The 17,503-nt window shown below is 41.4% G+C and overlaps 1 protein-coding gene across 6 annotated transcripts in view; it reads right to left on the bottom strand.

The window, feature by feature from the left end:
* Positions 1 to 17,503, bottom strand: part of RGS7 (regulator of G protein signaling 7) — a 125,941-nt gene that overhangs the window by 67,798 nt on the left and 40,640 nt on the right. The gene's annotated exons all lie outside the window — the stretch shown is intronic.

Here is a 17,503-nt window from a genome sequence, read left to right as displayed (position 1 = left end):
CTGAAGGGAAAGTCAGGGACAGAGCCTAAGGAACTGCCAAACCAATACTTTTTGCTCAAGAATCACTGTGTGTCCACCACCACTTTCTGTCTTCCAACTAACAGCAGTTGCAAGTAAACCCCCCCACTACACACACACACACACACACACACACACACACACTGTCCATAAAGAACATGTCCCCTATGAGGTGATTGGAGCTGAGCAATGTAATAATACAAAACATTTATTAAGTCATTTATAAAAGTAGTAGTCCAGTGTTAGCTGCTTTAAGGGCTGGTTTCTAAAACCAAACATTTGGTTTCAAAGCACTGAAAACTTCGCTGAAATTTCTCATGTTCAAGGACAGCATTTGTGATAGTATGGAACCTGGAAAATCTAAACCTCAACTTTCTGATTAAAGGCTTGCCTAGTCCACATAAATTAGATAGATTAGTAATTTGGGGGAGGGTCATGGAGTCCCAATCTGTCACCAACGGTTCTCAGATAAGACATTTCACATGAAAACATAGCTTTTTACACAGAAAGCAGCCTGTTGTGCATGGCCATCATACTCTGAAAAGAAGGGGAGAATGTGAAATAAGATTTGTATCTTTTAAGACAGTTCAAACAATTGTATGCTTTAATTTTTGTGACGGTTGGTTTACCCAGAAACATTACTGAGCTCTGCTATATGTTGTTCTGTGTGAGTTTTGGAGAAAGTTCACTGGTGCCTGACTCATTCCAACTCATTCTTTCTCTTAAGCACAACAGAATAAAAAAAGAATATAAGCCAAAAAGTAATGACAAAATATGTATCAGATTGCTACACAGATAAAAACTTGATTTAGAATTTCAGCTCCCCACTCCCCATCCTGTTTAAATATATGTAGGAACTATATATGGATAAATCTGTCAATTGTGGTTACTCTCAGTGTCTCATTTTTCCAATCTTAACTTCAGTTCCCCACACTTCTACATCAGGGTGCATTTTTTAAAGTTGTTTTGAAAATTCATCTGTATTTTAATGTGACTTTCTCCTAATGTTTCTATGCAATTGTGCCTACTATACACAAGTTTGCAAAACAATTCCGTATAAAACAAACCATTTTTGTATACCCTTTTTTTTTTTTTTACTAATATATGTATTTTCACACACACTTTGTCCTAGCAAAGGGCTCCTTGGGGAGGAAGGACAGGGTATGGATTCAATCATTAACAACGATCATAAATAATATATACACTCTGTACACTACTTGTGGCTGAAGAAGTGCAAATTTTGGAGAATTGCACATTTCAAAGTATGGCTGTGTTTCAGTTCTCATATTGTTTCAGAAAGTGTAGGTTAGGGAGGCTTGTCTTGTCTCCCAGCTGTTGCCTTCCACATGAAGACAGTTGTAGATGGAGCATTCACTTCAGGCCACACCCTGCCTGCTCTCCGCCCTCCGGTGCCGGAGCATGAAGCTCTGCCACATACCTCAGCCTAAAAAACCTTCAGTAACTGCCTACCTACCCCCTAAGTCCCCATATAAGGGCTTAGCCTTGCTTCCCTTGAAAGCAGCCCGAGTCTTCAGCCTGGGAAGAAGTTGAGAGGTTTGAAAAATGAAACCAGCAGCCACTGACTAACTGTCCCACATTTGTGTATATTACAACATATCAATGGTTAGGAAAAACCAGGAAAGAGAAACCCACATCAATGGTGAACCAACAAAATCTCTGCCCACCATTCTCTGTTCAAGGTCACATCAAATATCACCCTCACTATAAGTCACATGGCTAGGAGAGCACGTATCTCCCTATTAATGCTGTATAATAGGATTTTCCTGGCATTGAATTGATCTTATTTTACAAAATGGAGGCTGCATGCTTAGCTGGGGAATATGTTCCCATTGAACCGAGTACCTTTTGGCTCACAGCTCTATTTCCATCATGCACAATCCCAGTTTCTGTGTTTTCTACTTTACAAACATGCATTAATTTCTTCTGCAAAACATTATGCCCTCCTGCCTGTATCCCAAATCTCTTCTCCACCACTCAGTGCCTAGAACAATGGAACATGTGTAATAGCTTAATTGGGGCAATCCAATGAAATCTTCTTCTAGTTTTGATCAAGTAGTCTAATCTGGGGAGTGGCAGCTGTTCCCTGGCATAAATTTCCTCCCTTACTGATATGCCGCTGTTCGCTTCCTAAACTCCACTGTAAAGGATAAGCTCCTTTTGCTTTGCCTTGGCATTTAGCCTCTTGTGGTTCATTTATCTCCTTATCTGTTTAAACCAGACCAGCTCTCACAATGCAGCAGAGCATTTCAGTCTGAACCTTTCTTTTCAGAAGGCTACAAATCCTTCATGTGTGCAAGGAGCAAAATAGCTGCTGAGATTAAAGGAGAGAGAGAGAGAGAGAGAGAGATCTGCGACAAATAAGCAACTTGCTGTTTGCACCACAGAGCTGCAACAGAAATTAGCAGACATAGACATACAGATGAAGGACACCTATGTTTCCAGTAAATGTCAGAAAATCTGGATGTGATGTTTACTGGATGTTAAAATGTTGGATTAGGACTGGTTTTCAATATTGCAATATATCACCAGCTAAACATCATACCAAAATATCACCATGTCTGAAATCAGAATGTGAATGGGGTAATGTGCTGGCAACCACTACTACTCAGGCATCTATAACTGATACAATTTAAGAAAAAACCTTTAACGAATTGTTACAACTGTTATTTTATAGTACAGAGCAATGGGGCAGCAAATATCATAAGAGAAGTGATGACTGGCCTCACAGTTTTTCCCATATCACAATTTTTTACATAGAGCACACACACACACACACACACACATTGTGATTTGTGATATATCGCCATGTCAAATATTATGAAACCGTTATCACAATGTGGACTTAAAACCAATTTTGGACGACGTATCAATACATTTTCCAGCCCTTGGAGTGGCTCAGATTCAAATCCTCACTCAGCCATGAAGTTCCCTGGGTAACCTTGGGGCAGCCACCAAATCTCAACCTAACCTACCTCACAGGGTTGTTGTGAGAATAAAATGGGGCTATTACGTACACTAACTTGACCTCCTTGGAAGGAAAGCTAGGCTACACATTTTAAAAAATCTGTTATTTCAGGAGGTCAGTGAGAAATAATATATGGTGGATTACCAGATACTATTCTTTTTCCTTGAATCTCTCTCTCTCTCTCTCTCTCTCTCTCTCTCTCTCTCTCTCTCTCTGTGTGTGTGTGTGTGTGTGTGTGTTTGACCTATATAGCCTTAAAATTTATTTACAATATTTATGCACCATTTTCCCCTACAAAAGTTCACATTGGCAGGTCGGAATTATATGTGCACTGGGAGCTGTTGTTTTGAAGTGTTTACAATAGCATCTCATTTAACTATTGGTATTGTTTGAACAATTCTAGAATACTTTTTTTAAAAAAAAAATGTGATTTGTGCACACAAATGAAGCAATATATGTACTTATCCTCCATCTGATAAAGGCAGTGGGGGGAGGAGGCAGGGGTAACCAGTGGCCCTCCACATGTTGCTGGAATACAATCTCATAATCCTTGATAATTGGCCATGCTGACTGGCGTTGATAGGAAATAAAGTCATTTTTTTTTACATAGGTTAGCTATCCCTACATTAAACTCTTTCAACATAAGAATATAAATACTCTTGGGGGGTTCCTACCTGTATATGTGCACATGAGTGCCAGTGTGTTAAGTGTGTTACATATGGCACTCTCAGAGGGATATATGGTGGGATAACCATGTTTATAACACTTATTCTTGAGAATAATGTACATAGGAGGGAAATCTGTTTGTTGAAAGCACCCGTGCATAGTGGTTTGAAAAGCACAATGCTATATAGCTACTGATTAACAAAACAAGACTTCAGCAGCACAGAAGAGGTTGTTATAATCAAAGATATGATGACAGAAGATATCAAGCAGTAATCAGTTTGTCTTTTATCACCCCTCCCTTAGGAACGCTCTGTTAGTTAGGACAACATTTGAAAAATCAAAAGATAACTGAGTAGCATAATGCAATATGAAATTACATTTCTTCTTTTCTTATTTCAAATTAATTTTGATATTTAGTGACTGAGGTGTTAAGACCTGGGCTGGATCTTGACACATCAAATAAGCGTTTCAGTTAAATGCATTGTAAATTAAAACAAGGAAAACAGGTGGGGGGGGGACGGGACAACACATATAAATTGCTTTTTCTTTTCAATCTAGCTGAGTCCTTGGACACAAGGCATCAGGATTCCAACCCAACCTCTACCAAGGACTCAAGTCAAGTTATGTTCAGAGCTGTAAAATGGGTATAACTTCAAAGTCTTTTGGGTTCTTAGGTTATGTGTACAAACTCAATCCCAGACCAGACAGCAGAGCTATGGCTAGCTGAGGGCAAAACATACTATCTTGCAAAAGTGAGGATCAGCTGTCATTCTCTTAACACTTACATAACAGCCATGGCTTCTTCCATAAATATTGGAAGGAAACTCAGCAGGTGCTCCTATACTGCTCTTTCAGACTTTAGGCTTCATGGAATATTTGACAATATTTGTCTCAGATGTAGACAATGCCACAACTGATCAGTCAGTTTTATCACCCACTTGACTAGCATCCAGTCCCTAGTTTAACGGGATTCCCCCTGAGATTTCATCTTTGGCCACAATCCACACAACTCCTTCACACAAACATATGTCAAAGACAGCATCCTCCAAAAATCTTTCCCCCTACAGTGCATCAAAATCTGTCTTAAAAACAAGAACAGGGTATTGAAATTCAGAAGCCTCATCAGCACAGAAGACAGAAAGGACTTGCCATATTTATTGCTCTAAACTCTTCTCTGGATCAAAGCCAGTCTACTCAACTAGGTTGTATCTTCAGCTACATGACCATTTCACTTAATGGGCTTGAGCTGAGCAGGTGCAACAAGGAAGGCTTCTTGGGTTTTTCCAAATGGGATGGGAGGAAACTGATTTTGATCATAAGCAAGGCTTGGACTTTCATCTCCACCCGTCCCTGCAATGGTCTAGTCCAAACGGCACCACTGTCGCCTTCCACAGTTGTGATCAGAATGTTAAAAGCAGCTTGCCTGAGTTGTCATATCAGTGGAAGCTTCCAGTTCCAGCCAAACACATGCTGGGGATTTGTCACGCCAGTTAGTAGTTGGCTAATGCCAAAGTAGCGCAATATGTGACACAATAATTTCACGACACTTTGAAGTTGCTTGCCCATATATTTCTCCCCTTTTGATTGCCTATGTGTTTACGTGCGTTTCTATCCATTTAAATTTTAATAACTTGAATATGGCAAAAAAAGAAAACCCTCCAAGTTATTCATAACTCCAGCTCAGATCTCTTGCAAACTAGGCTATGCTGGCTTGGGATTTTATCGTGCTGCCAGCTGCGAGGTTTAGTTTTCAAACTGCAAGAGCAAAAAAAGAAAAGCAGTGTCTAGTAAAAGAAGGTCCCGTATCAAGGTAGACCATTTTTGACACAAATTTCCCAAAGGAATGGTTGTAATCATGCCAACCTAGCAAGTCTTATGCTCTTGCAAATTTGCCTACAAAACCCAACTACCAAGAGCACCCTTTGCATTTTCTTATTCCATTAACAATGGCCAGTGAAAGCTATTTCACAGGGATGAAGAAGGTGCCTTATCTGGAAGCAGATATCTGATCAATCAATCTCACTGATGTATATGTGCTCACTGGCGGTATTTCAGACAAGGGTCTCTCCCAAGCCTGCCTGGAAATGAATGCAACCCATTTCACAAAAAGAAAAATGTATTGCTGATAAAATGAATGCATTAGAAATACTGGATCAAGTGTAGCACAGCATTGCTCTTCATCTCATAATGTTAAAATCTTATTAGTTTAATTATTTCTAATACTCCATTGTTTATAGTTTGTTATCAGGCAGCATATAAATAATGTTAATAAATAATATACTTATTACAACTTATTACAACAAAAGAAGCCAGAAGCTCTAGCTATCTTTTCGACTTTACATTTGAGAAGGGAAGCTGCTAATGTGTGGCCTATCATCTTAGCAGAAGAGAACAGGTACTCATCCAGATTCATACAGGAGCCGATCCAGCTAATGACCACCTAAATACAGAGGACATTTTCAAACCCAATATCCTTCTGATCCTTTGAGTGTTCCAGCCAATGTGGGAGTGCATGAGAAATAACAAATGCTCAGCAATGATAGTGTCAGCCTTAATTTTCTTCTGTGACAATGTGACAGACCTTGGTGTACAAAGGGCAAAGCCGAGGACATGGCAAACAAGAACCTTAATGGCACTTTTTATACAGCCTTGCATATCCTGCCCCCAAACAAACGGTAGATATGTGAACAACTGTTTGACAACATAAGATCCGTTGGAGAATATCCAAGGGAGAAGTAAACATTTAGAAGCCAGGGATGCTCCCATTCATTCAGATGTTCTATTCTAAGATTGAATAACGCAACTATTCCTCTACGGCTTTGTCTCATATTTCGTATTCAAGTCAGTTTTCATTTTTAATCATAGTTATTCTTTTCGCTCAGCTGAATTATGGACATCCTGATCTTTCAGTTGCTAGAGTGCCAAAAGGCGTCTATGAATAAAATAGACAGAGGTTGGCCAGGCATTATGAGAGCAGATGTTTCATTTTTATATCTTCATTTAAAAAATTAAGAAATACAATGCCTATGTCATAGCTTATTTATGCCCAGCAAAAATACATAACCCATAAAGAAAATCTCAGCTGCCAATTACCCTTTAAATCTCCAGTTGGACTGAGAGAAAAAGCATCAACATCTCCTCTGTGGTCCTCTCACCCATTCCTCTCCAGGGTCATGCCATCCATGATAAGCAGAACTCCAGGTAAGCAGCATACAGAGGAGGGGTGGGGATGGAAGACTTGATCATGGAAGGAATGAGTGTCCAGAAGCAAAACAGATTGTTATTCTTTCTCCCAGTTCAGCTGGACATTTACGATGCAATGCTATACACGCCTACTTATAAGGAAGCCCCATTCCGTTCAATGAGATTTAACTCTAGAGCAAGAGATTTACAAATGATCTTGTATATCATTCTGTGTACTCTGGCTCAACAAAGGTAACAATATTATTGTGCACATGCACACATTCCCATTATGACAATGAAGAAAATAATTATGATTATGATCCAGCAAATCCTCCACTTAGCTCCATAGAGTTTTTTCTCCTTCTTCTCCAAACAGTGTGTGTACACATATCCCTTAAACTAACCTCAGTGCTTAAATTGTTGCTGTTGTTTAACTTAGGATAACTTGCAAACAACTTGCTGTGCAGCACAGCCAGGATACTATTGGGAGACGTGCATACCAGCTTCTTGAATTCCAAAACAAGCTACATATATTGCAAACCCCGAACCTAAATCTCCTCTGCTGAAATGCTTTTGTATGTGTTTATAAAATGGACCCTTTGCCTGTTTTCTTAATGAACTGTTTTAACTTGTAACTAGAGCTGAGCTGAAAGCTTTATCAAATTTATAATCTATCTAATTTATATTTATTTATTTTAGTGAAAATGGGGATGTGGGATGGGTAAATTGGGGGACAGGAGACTTACCGGAAAAGCAACAGTTCCTTCCCCACCTTTTTAGGGTGGCACCTTAAAAGTGGGGTGGGGGGAGGTGGGGAATGAACTGTTGCTTTTCTAGTAAGTCTCCTGGCTTCAGTCACGTCGTTCCTTCAGTCACGTTGGTTCACAAAACTTATTTCCCCATACGCAGCCAAACAATCAGTGAATTGTAACCAGTCTCTCTCTTTGGAGTAAGTCAAACATCTAATTCACATAATGGTCAGGTGGTATGAAGTACAAGGGCTGAACATTCAGCTTGGAGCCCAATTCATGTAACTGCTTTTAATGTTATTTCCCTCTGTCTGCTTCACTGGACTTGCATGGGGTAGAAATATGTTTCTCACGAAATTGCTGCAAGTACCATGCAATACGAAGTGGATTGCGTGAAAGCTCAATCCTGAGTAAGCTTTGACATGTGCACACTCAAAGCTAAAAATGTTATGGCCAGGGGAGTTAAACAAGTCTCATTGCCCTTTCTACATTTGAATGTATAGCTTATAAAATGGTTTGGATACTTCTTCGGAAATATGGACTACCTATATCAATTCATCTGAAGGAAATCAGCCCTGAGTGCTCACTGGAAGGACAGATCCTGAAGCTGAGGCTCCAATACTTTGGCCACCTTATGAGAAGAGAAGACACCCTGGCAAAGACCCTGATGTTGGGAAAGATGGAGGGCACAAGGAGAAGGGGACGACAGAGGACGAGATGGTTGGACAGTGTTCTTGAAGCTACCAGCATGAGTTTGACCAAACTGCGGGAGGCAGTGGAAGACAGGAGTGCCTGGCGTGCTCTGGTACATGGGGCCACGAAGAGTCGGACACGACTAAACAACAACAACAGGCAGCTTAACATGTTTAGTTATATGGTTTCATTAATTTATTAGTGGGCAGTTGAGGAGAGTATTGTGTGCCTGTAATTCTTCATAGCTCCACAAGCAAAAAAATAAATAAATCAGATGTTTTGGATATTTTTTGTAAGGAAAGGTGAAATGTCAGGGGACTGTTTCTGGAACATCACTAAGGGGGGCAGGGCACAAGCCCCCATGGCTACCATCCTATGCATGTGCAGGAACCCAACAGTGGACAGAAAACTCCCATAAGTCATAGGAATGGCTCATCAGTGACTTAGACAAGGGCACAACTGGAAAGATTTGTTCAAATTTTGCATTGTTTGTTCAACGTTGTTAAGTCATTACATATCACAAAATAATTACCTAGTTATGAAGAGGACTGTATATTTATGAAAAGGCTGTACAACCAACTTTTAAGCATTCAGAATGCAGCAACAGTGCATAGGTGACGGTGCTGGAGGAATGATAGCGTGACGGAGGAGTGATGGTCCTGGTGGCAGCAGCACTGCATGACCCAAGGCGGGGGTGTGGCAGGACGGAAGTTGGAGAAACTCTAGGCTACTGCCAACATGAAGTTCCCCCAACCTTGACACTGCCTCACTCCACCCCTTCTCACATGCACCACTGCTGTCAGAGTGTAATGAATGGATACATGGTCTGCTTGTGGGTATCAAGAGACATCTAGCCTCGTCACCGTTGGAAACAGAACACTAAACTAAATGCTCTGATCCAGCCTGATGGGTCTTGCAGTCTTGTTATTTTAGTGCAGGGTGATGACAATTTGCCTGGCTGAAGCAACTTTATGGAAGACTGTGTTTTATCTGCCATGGCTGTCTCTGCTTTACTATTGTTGTGACTTACTTTTGTGACTTTAATTATTGTTAAAGCAGCCCTGAGTAATATATGTGTATTAAAATGGTGAGTGTTGTGTATGGAAGTTCTCACCCTGGACACCAGGGGGTATTGTATATATAGTTTTCACTCAGGTCCACATAAGTTAATTTAGGCGGGAAACCCTGGGCTAAACCCTGGGCTAAACCCTGGTTGACAGCCAGCTGCCTATAAAAGCAGGCCGGCTGAGCTGTTTGCTGTTCAGTTCAGTTACAGCTTACTTATAAAGAACTACTTGGAGAAATCTCTGTGTTGTCTGCTATGTCCACCCACTACTTAATAGTGGGGTATAAGTCTTAATAATAAAGAGAAATAAATATATAGTAGTGAAGCTTCCATTAGCCCTTGAAGTCAACAGAAATGCTCCATGCCCTACAAGACATGCATTTGCAAAAGAAGATGAGCTATTTTTTCTACATCCTCTGCCACAGACGCTCTTCCATAATGGTGACTTTTACACAGCACAGAAAAGAGAATCAATCTCAATGTTCAGAAAGAGAGCAGTGGACTGTTGTTGTGGGCGTGAGGATCGATGAAATTACTTGACGATTGACTACTGTAATTCCTTTTTATGGCCTTTCCAAATTGTTGTTTTCCAGGGGAACGATGAAGTAGAGTAGTCTCTAGAGGCAAGAAGCAGGCTCAAGACTCACACACAGGTATGCAGGATTTCTGCAAACAGGAAAGGGTTCAAGACATTCTTCCTGCCGAAGTGCAACCCTCATGCTAAGGTAGGCAGAGCAGCAAAGTGCAGCAAGCTCAAAACAGAGATTACCGTAATATGTGGTTTGAGCTTTGTGTTTTCTTCACACTCTTCAACCTTACCCAGTCTAGTCTCCTCAGATGCCTTAGTCTACAACTCCTTTCAGAACTGCCCCCACTGTCATTCCATATTTGGAAAATCTCTCTATCTGTATCAAAAGGCTGAGAGCATCCCTCTGTTTTTACAGATATTCAGGTAAAGCTCCTTCACATAGTTGAGAAAACTGCTCAATTTTTTACCCCAGGTTGAACATCCCATCTTTTACCTTCTACAGTCTGTAAATTACCATTTACTCTGCCTCCAGTGCGCTCCCACCAATGGCTCTTGAGCATGTGTGCACATGACATTAACCACGATGTGGAGCTATCTTGTAGTTGTTTTTTAAAAAATTGATTTTTAATTTCAAGTAACAAAGCATACCTATGCAAGTAAAACAGAGCATAATAGTCATAAAGAAAAGAGGGAAAAAATGGCAGCTGGTGGTTGTAGTTTTAGATGTTCCAAGAAAGGCAATTAAGTGTAAGTGCCTCTCCACAAGGTTCCATGATTCAATGGAAGGTGAAAACAATGTATGGTAGTCTTAACCAGGCTTCCTCAACCTCGTCCCTCCAGATGTTTGAGACTGCAATTCCCATCATCTCCCTGATCCCTGGTCCTGCTAGCTAGGGATCATGGGAGTTGTAGGCCAAAAACATCTGGAGGGCCGAGGTTGAAGACACACAAACACACACACAGAGAGATACATTTCCTAGTCAAGAAGTACATTAACATGAATGACATTAGCTGAATGACAATCAGCTTGTTCTTCTGGTCCCGGTTCCACCCACCACCCACCCCACCCCCGCTTGGCAATACCTAATAATTTTGTTGCTGCTATAATAACAGAATGCAACACTACCATTTGAAAACAGCAACACACATATAAACACTCTTTTCTAAGAATATGCAGCAGGTATCACACCAAAACTAACTGGCTATCCTTTCAGCATAGTCAATGAATTTTCTACAACCTTGAAAAAGATGACATGCTTACAGTAAAAGAAATGCTTGTTTTGTGGTGGATGTTTTCAGAAGGATTTCATACTGTGTGTTGCACTGAAAGACTCTTAAGCCAGGCGTGGAGAACCTATAGCTCTCCAGGTGTTGCTGAGCTACAGCTCCCATCAGCTCCAGCAAGCATGGCTAATGGCCACAGATTGTGGGAATTGTAGTTCAGGAACATCTGGCGGGCCAAAACTTCCCCATGCCTGCTCTAAGACATTTCATAGGAAAAGTGAAAGGTTATTCTATGAAAAATGCTAGCAGGCATTCCAGTTATTAACCATCTACTCTAGCACTTATTTGGCAATTCCTTCTGGGGTGTATAAAATGCAATTTCTATTTAAAGGTGAAACAACCAACTCTATTACCTTATAAGCTAATATTATTTTAATTACCTATTTATTACATTTGTATCTCACCTTTCTCCAGGAAGCTCGGTGCAGAACACATAAGGTTGCTCATTTTATCCTCTGAAATCCACCATTCTGCCCCTGCTGTTTGCATGACATGAACTAGGCCTGAGACACAAGCGGTGGCATGCAGTACAAGGCAGAAACAGATGGCTGTTCGAAGACACACACACACACACACACACACACACACAGGCTCCAAGCCAAAAAAAGAGGATGCATATGCAGCAGCTGGGACTGTGCCTTTTTTCAAAACCCACCTGACCCATCAGCTGTTTAGTGGAAGAGGGAGGGACAGCTGCCACACACACACACAGAGAGAGAGACGTACGTTATTGGATCAAGAAGGCAAACTGTACATGGCAGCCTCCATTTACATCCACAATTCCCCATGCATTCTAAGGCATGCATCATGCTGATGCACGTACAGTATTTGGAATTTTATTTCTTTATTTAAAATACAAAGTTATAGAATATGGCCACACAGTATGTGCCCCCAAAGTTAGACACCAATAAAAGGTAAAGGTACCCCTGCCCGTACGGGCCAGTCTTGCCAGACTCTGGGGTTGTGCGCCCATCTCACTCTATAGGCCGGGGGCCAGCGCTGTCCGGAGACACTTCCGGGTCACATGGCCAGCGTGTCAAAGCTGCATCTGGCGAGCCAGAGCCGCACACGGAACGCCGTTTACCTTCCCGCTAGTAAGCAGTCCCTATTTATCTACTTGCACCCGGGGGTGCTTTCGAACTGCTAGGTGGGCAGGAGCTGGGACCGAAAGACGGGAGCTCACCCCGTCGCGGGGATTCGAACCGCCGACCATGCGATCGGCAAGCCCTAGGCACTGAGGTTTTACCCACAGCGCCACCCGTGTCCCTCATAATAGACCAGTACAAAAGATGGAACTGTTTCTACTATCCCATTACTGAGTTAGACAGTTTAAAGTATGCAATACTAAAATTATAAAGAGCAATGTTAACTGAAAGGGAGGGGGGTGAATCCTATGAGATGGAAAGAGAACAGCTATAATCTCGGATTGCAATGTATTAAATGTTCCCATTAAGTTATTAACCTATTAAATGGTACCAGAGTAGTGTCTGAAAGCATATGAGGCTATCAGCTTGCTGGACCTGCTCAGTGCTAGGATAGGAGACTGCCTGGGAACCACTAGTGTGCTGCCTTGGGTTCTATGACAGAAGAGAGGTGAGGTAGAATTTTTAAAAAATAAATGAATAAAAAAATCATAATGAGAAATTTCTAAATTGCACTGGTGCTTCAGAAAACTAGGGAATCCACAAACTATAGGAAATTCATGAAATGCACTTATAGCCCTTGACTAAGTTAGGGAATGTGAATGTGGGCAACTCCAAATTACTTAAGTCCCACTGAGTAGAGTTCCAAGTCTAGATTGAACCCCATAGATTCATACACACTATGACACAGAGAGAAAGTTCCATTTTGCTAATTTGTTCCTTCAGCATTTGACAAAATCAGCAAATTGAGATGCTTTTGCTTTTTCAATGCCTCAGAGCAAATTATTCAGAAAGGTAAATTATTATCATAAATACTGGTACCAAATACCATCTGCCTGTAGAGAATGATTATTAAGTGGGTGGGGGTGAGCTAGTACAATTATCTGGAGACAATTGGACAAGTCTGTAATACATAAAAACTGTTGAATAGGTACACCAGCAAAATATTGAAAGAGCAATTTAGCTCAAGCAACGTCTATGCCAGAACTTTTTGTCTGTATATTAGAAATGCCTTGATTTCAAGTTTATTATCCGTAATTGATGTGTTCTAGTCTCAGAACATTTCCTGCTAAGAATGAAAGCACCATTTGCTAGGCTCTGAGAAGCAGCCAGAACATTTTTCTTGCTTCTTTGCAAAACATCACACAATAGGGTGCTTCAGAGATCTAGACATTAAATCTGCTCTGTGGAATTTGTATTTTTACTTAGGCTGTATACCGCCTTGTGATATTTCATACGAAAGTGTAGTTTATAAATATTTAAATACATAATATTTTGCTTGTTTATCATCTTAAATGATATGCAATTAATGAATTAAATCAGGGGTGGCTAACCTAAGGTACGTGGGTGGCACTGTGGGTCCTAGAGCCTAGGACTTGCCGATCAGAAGGTTGGCGGTTCGAATCCCCACAACGGGGTGAGCTCCCGTTGCTCGGTCCCTGCTCCTGCCCACCTAGCAGTTCGAAAGCACGTCAAAGTGCAAGTAGATAAATAGGTACCGCTCCAGCGGGAAGGTAAACGGAGTTTCCGTGCGCTGCTCTGGTTTGCCAGAAGCGGCTTAGTCATGCATGACCCGGAAGCTGTACGCTGGCTCCCTCGGCCAATAAAGCGAGATGAGTGCCGCAACCCCAGAGTCGGTGACGGCTGGACCTAATGGTCAGGGGTCCCTTTACCTTTACCTAACCTATTGCTCTCTGGGTGTTGCTGCTCAACACAACTCCCACCCGCCTCAACCAGCATGCCAAATGCCCCAGGGTGACAGAGATGCAATTCAGTAGCCTCTGGAGGCGCGCAGGTTAGCCACCCCTGAATTAAATAAAAACACTCTTCACAAAGTCTTGAATATTGAAGTCTGTAGAGTGCTCTGAAAACACTCCCATCACAATTAATACCTTATATTTCCCAAGCAGAACACCCGAGGGAGGATTTATAATTCCAGACAAGTCGCATTCATGCCATTATTCCAAATACTGTATGAAACCTTCGTTTTAAAAGGGAGAGTTTAAATTCAAATCATGGAATTGTAAAGTTAGAAGGGACCAACCCCCTGCAATGCTAAAGCATCCATGACAGGTGCCCTCCCTCCCCAACCTCCGCCTCCCGAGGGAAACCATTCCACTGTTGAAAAGCACTTACTGTCAGAAAGTCCTCCCTGATGCTTTGTCGGAATTTCCTTCCTTGTAATTGGTCAAAGCTCTGAAAGTCCACATTCATTTTTGCCTTTAAAAGTGCAAGGTAGTGCCTAATTTTATGGTTATACGGCAGGACAATGGGCTGTATCCAACACGACAAGTTCGCTGCCACAATGGACTTCTGTGCTCTGCTACAGAGCTGCCTCCACCACCCACATTCACTCAAAATCAGCTCTGGAGGGTTGGGCGACGCTCCAGAGCAGAGGGCAGAGAGGAAAGGGAAGTCCTGTTGTACCAGTGGAAACCTGCTAGTGCAGCATTGACTGCAATCCATCATCTCCACCAGTCTCACCCCCCTATGAAGCTCACCTTACTTTCTCTCTCTACAAATGCCTGAAGGGTAGGCAACATAGGCTGCAATCCTATCCTCCACGGCATTTATATGATAACTGCCCTGAGATCTACAGGTACAGGGTGGTATACAAATGTAAAAAACAATAACAACAACAACTACTACTACAACAACAAACAACAACATATTTAAATTAAACACCAGGGAACCTTGAGGCTAAGCATAATATATAAATAGGTTCCATAAAAGAAATATTCCTTCCAGGTTGAGAATTCTGGATTGTGCTACACGGAGGACCGGTTGAACTGCCAGCGGTTATATAGCATTTTTATTGATTTTTCTCGCTGCTCTTCATGAAGAGAAAAATAAAGCCAATGTTCTTGTTGCATAGCATTTGTTGCTGCCCTAATAGTTGTTTGCTAGAGCTTGCTAATATTTTTGTTATAAAGTGTCTGCTGGTTGCGGTGGATACCTGATGCCGAGTTTCTAAACTGCCACCAGAATTTGAGCTACTTGTGACTGGTGAGGTATCTAATACAGTGGTACCTCGGGTTACAGACGCTTCAGGTTACTGAGACAGAAATAGTACCTTGGGTTAAGAACATTGCTTCAGGATGAGAACAAAAATCGTGCGACGGCGGTGTGGCGGCAGCAGGAGGCCCCATTAGCTAAAGTGGTACCTCAGGTTAAGAACAGTTTCAGGTTAAGAACAGACCTCCAGAATGAATTAAGTTCTTAACCAGAGGTACCACTGTATAGGCAGAGTACCAAATTGCCAGAGAGGTCTTCCTTGCTCATAACAGATACTTTCCAAATGCTTGAGGTCATTACAGGTAGCATGAGATGATGAAGCACACATTTTGGTTGCTTAATACAATGAAAATCAATAGGCTGAACAGCCAAAGCCTATCTGAGCTTTTTACTCTGTTCCCTTAAACCAGTTTTTGCCCACCTTGTGCTCTCCATATGTTTTGTGACTACAACTCCCATCAGCCCCAGTCAGTTTGGCCAGGCTGGCAGAGACTGATGGCAGGTGTAGTCACAACCATCTGGAGGAAACTGTTTTAAACCAACCCTTCCACACTGTTTCGGGAATTAACAAATGCTTTTATTATTACTGGATTTGAGGTGGAGTGAGGGGAAGCCATATGGCTGGGACTGGAAGGCTTTTAACCGTAATCCTGTCAGGGGTCAACCCCCCCTAAATTTACAATACATAAATACTATACATACACAAATAAAAAAAAGATTAACCCACATAAGCACAGAGCAGGAAATAAACTAGGAAACCATGCCAGAAATGACTATTGGAAGGAGACTGTGAAGTTAAATATCCAGAACTTAAATATCCATAAATATTTCAAGCAAATGTGTGTTCTTTCCCCCCAATGATTTTATTTAAAGTGAGAAATGGTGGTTATATGTGTGCTAAGTGTCATAATGCTACCAGTGATACAGGAGTCAGAATGTACTAAATAAACTGTGGTGACATTAAGAAAAACTGTCGGACATTTTTGACAACCTGGTAGCCTCTAGATGGTTCTGAACTACAATTCCCACCATATAACATATGGAGGCCACCAGGTTGTCAAAGACTGATGTATGCCATTGTGTGTGTGTGTGTGTGTGTGTGTGTGTGTGTGAGAGAGAGAGAGAGAGAGAGAGAGAGAGAGAGAGAGAGAGATCTTTTCCTAATTCTGACAATATACACATACATCAGACAAGCGACTATGACGACATCCTTGAAACCCCCAATAAAAACAAAAGCTGAATAATATTATACAAAGCTTTCACTTAAAAACTGCATTTCCCGTAAAACAGTTGTTGTGGACTGGCCACTGATGTATATCATTTTAGTCTAATGGAAGTTGCAAGGAATACTATTAACCTCCGCTGACAGCGCAGGCACAGCATTACAAAAGACCGTTTATGTAATTCATTAAAAATGATCAGTGAGGCATTCTAGAGCCACTGAGATGAAGAACCAGTTTTATGTCTGTTCATAGCTGGCTGCATCTTATGCTTCACAACTCTTTAGGGGCCCATTTGTCACAAGTGCTCCAGTGTTTATGGAAGGCAGCTGGCTGTGGGCTCTGCCACTTTCCACAACTCTTGCTTTGTCACAACTTAGGTGGTATTGTGCATGCTGCTGACATCCCCCCATCCCTGCTCCATGTGCCATTTGAACGACACATCTCAGATGTGAAATTTCTTGAGGATACCATTACACACAAACACACTTGCGAGCCAAGAACAACAACATTTTAAAACCCCGCTTTGACGAACAGCAGTCATCAGCTAGGAATATAGGAAGCTGGCTTATAATGACTCAGACCACTGGTACAGCTGGCTCATTATTGTCTAAATTGACTGGCGGAGTTCTCTCCCGGTCCTTCCTAGAGATGTGTTTGTTTGTCATCTGCAATTTCATTAAAAAAAAAATCAAGGCAATATACAACATATAAGAACAAAATCAACAAAATGTACCCATAAACACATCGTTAAAGACATCACTAAAGCATCAGTAAATGCTGATGGGTTAAAAAGATAAAATCTATATTGCAATATATGCCCCCCACCACGATTCAGGATCCATAAAGTTAAAAGAAATATTCTACATCTCAGTGACAGCTTCTGGATTTTTATTTCACCGATCTTTATAAAATGCTGTGAGATTTGCATGGAGCCATCATTGGAGTCGTA

The sequence above is a fragment of the Podarcis muralis genome, chromosome 3, assembly GCF_964188315.1.
Source record: "Podarcis muralis chromosome 3, rPodMur119.hap1.1, whole genome shotgun sequence".
In the NCBI taxonomy this organism is placed as follows: domain Eukaryota; kingdom Metazoa; phylum Chordata; class Lepidosauria; order Squamata; family Lacertidae; genus Podarcis; species Podarcis muralis.
The sequence above is the reverse complement of the archived record's forward strand: the minus strand, read 5'-3'. Positions and strand labels throughout refer to the sequence as shown.